Here is a 2,880-nt window from a genome sequence, read left to right as displayed (position 1 = left end):
TTTTCAAAAATTCTGATGTTTGAAAAAAATAGAAGCACGAAGTTTACAAGCTAGTAGCTCTACATCAAAAACAGATAGCGCGATTCTGTAAACGGCATCCATTAGCCCATTCAAAGCGGACAAATTTCCTATGTCACTTTACATTTTACGTGAATTTGTTACGTCGTTTACGAGGGTTTTGCAAAAGTTGTAATTACACATCACTCCATTTTTTGAGGTTCATGTGTAACATATCAATTTTGTCCGCTTTAGACGTGCTATCAGGTACAATTTACAGAATTGCGATATCATCTTTTCTTGCTGAGTTACGGAGTTGTAAACTTTATAGTTTTGTTTTCTGAAAATTTGCGATTTTCGCCAAATTGTTATAAAAATTTGACAACCTACATCGAAAATTCGAAACCAACAGTCACTAGATTTTAAGATTTCCTTTTAAATGCAGCAAACCCCGTCAAATTTGGTGCAGTGGTTGCCGAGGGAAAACGAATTCTCCTTTTACATGTATTTAGATAGGAGCACCCGAGCTAAAGCTTCCTCTTAAAATGCCGACAATTTGGCAGGGCACAAGACGATTTCTCCCTTATAATATAGACAGCATGTTCAATTTCACAAAACAAGTTTAATGCATGATACAGCATAATTCAAGTGCACCTTGCATTGTCTCTATACAACCTTAAGGTCTTCTGTATGCGTTTGCATCCAAGTGCGCTGATTGCTGCTGCCATGACACAGCACCCATGCCATTTAAAAATGCGCATAAACTCTCTCGCACTGCAGAACCAACAGCATTAATTCTTCCACGGGAACTGGGCTGTGCAGAGAACACTGATCCGGTAGACGTCTCAGGACTCGAGTCAATAGAGTGCAAGTCGGTGGCGAGAAAGTTGTGCAATACACATGCGGCATTTACCATTGTTATCACCCTTTCGGGCTCAGCATTGATTACAGTGTGCAGAAATCTGAATCGATTTGCAAGTACTCCAAAGGCATTCTCAACGACACGCCGAGCCCTGGATAACCTGCAATGTAAACACAAATCGTTATCTTTCATATCTGTTACACCACTGGAGAAGATGACAGCAGACTTTAACTACCACTAAATATTACAATGTGTAAAGTGTCCCCACTGGTTTGCTTGCCCCAACCAAGCAAATGCATTTATTACACTTGGTCATCTCGAAGCTTTCTATTATTTCATAATTGCGACAATTCCGGAGTTATCACGTGTTCGATATCATCGTTACAATTCACATAGTGCCGCTTCAGTATAGAGGCATAACATACCTGTAATTAAAGATTGTCTTCTCTTCTGTTAAGGAAGAGCCCCCATCGGGCTTCTAGTTTCTTCCTATAGGGAAGGCGTCATCTGCGACGAACACGGGTGGCAGGAGCACATCGGGCGAGCTTGCGACCTTCACAAGTTCTGGACGACCAGCCGTCATGTTTGATACACGTGCTTGTAGCGGCGTCGTTTGCCAGACGTCCGCATCTCCTTGTGAGCCGGGTGCACCATTATCTGTGTACAAAAACTTGTAGTTGGCATCAATGACGGCAAACAGTATAATGCTGAAGCTCTTCTTGTAATTTCTGTACACTGTTCCAGAATTCGCTGGCTTCGTAATTAGTACGTTTCCCGTCCATGGCTCCAACGCAGTTTGGAAAATTCCAATTTTGATTGAAACCTCCGATTACATCTTTCCACTCATCTTCGGTGCATGGCCTTTTCAGGAAGTCATTTTTCATCTCTTCATAAATCACCGTACACGTTTGGTGAATAATATCATTTACACTGGAGTGGCCGAGCCGAAATTGTCGACTTAAAGAGTGGTGGCTCTCTCCTGCATATACGACAAAAAAAGGAAAGCATATCATCAGTAATTAGCAGAGAAATTCTAAGGCAACGAACTTTTACATCAAGGATGGTCAAGCTGTTAAGAAAGCTTTCGTAGCCTTACTATTTTGCTACTTCCTGAAATCTGACGACTTTGCAAGCACTTCACAATAGACGGTGCAAGTGCTTCTCTACCCGCGAGCATTTTTCAAACTGCACACGTAATTTAAACCCAAGAGCCTGCGATACAACGCATGGGAGCGATGTTTTCAGTGGAAATGAAAAGCGTGAAGCACTTGCCTGAAGCGAGGTATCGTAGCGTCACCTGTAGCCTTGTTTCCGCTGGTATTGCTCGCCGCATCACGGTGTCCTGCCTTCCTACGCGAGGTCCCACACGCGACAGCAACTGAAGAAACTGCTCTCTTGTCACTCGAAGCAGCCTCCGGTATTCTTCGATGTCACTCACCAACACCTCTCGGTACATGTGGCTTTGCGTACCGAGATGCTTGTTGGCGATATAGTCATTTTGCCAACAAGACCTATTTCGGTGAAACAAATACTCGTCATCATCCAATTCGGACAAAACAACAGCCATTGCGGCCAACCGTCGTTTCCTTTCGACCTCCATCTTCATTCAGAGTGAAAAACACGCATGAAAGCCTTTGTTACACTGATGGCGCCATCTAGAGTGAGTAGAAACAATCAAACATTTGCAACTTACGGCCACTGAGATCCGCTCGGGCCATTACATCTTTGAGGCCATGTTCAGCCAGTACAGCCTCTCTTAAGCCTACACGCCGAGAATCTGAGTACGGCTTTCGAAAACGGTGTCCAGTCATCACGAATAAATTGCTGTCGAAGCTTCTGGACACACATTTAAACCAAATACAAGCCTCAGTTTGAAAGTTACGGGCCACACAATGGACGACGACGACTTGAAAGGTTCGAGGCGGGCGGGGGTTACTTCGGGCGGTGCCGCCATCTTTATTTTTCCGGCGCGGTCGTCTGCTCACTCCGTCCGTCGTCTGGATGCGCTTCGCAGCCGGACG

At 44.3% G+C, this 2,880-nt stretch overlaps 1 pseudogene; it reads right to left on the bottom strand.

Moving 5' to 3' along the window:
• Positions 1–673: 673 nt before the first annotated feature.
• LOC139051906 (uncharacterized) lies at positions 674–2,459 on the bottom strand (annotated as a pseudogene).
• Between the last annotated feature and the right edge of the window lie 421 nt (positions 2,460–2,880).

The sequence above is a fragment of the Dermacentor albipictus genome, unplaced genomic scaffold (assembly GCF_038994185.2).
Source record: "Dermacentor albipictus isolate Rhodes 1998 colony unplaced genomic scaffold, USDA_Dalb.pri_finalv2 scaffold_15, whole genome shotgun sequence".
Classification (NCBI taxonomy): domain Eukaryota; kingdom Metazoa; phylum Arthropoda; class Arachnida; order Ixodida; family Ixodidae; genus Dermacentor; species Dermacentor albipictus.
Note: the sequence above shows the minus strand (reverse complement) of the source record. Positions and strands in the feature narration are given on the sequence as shown.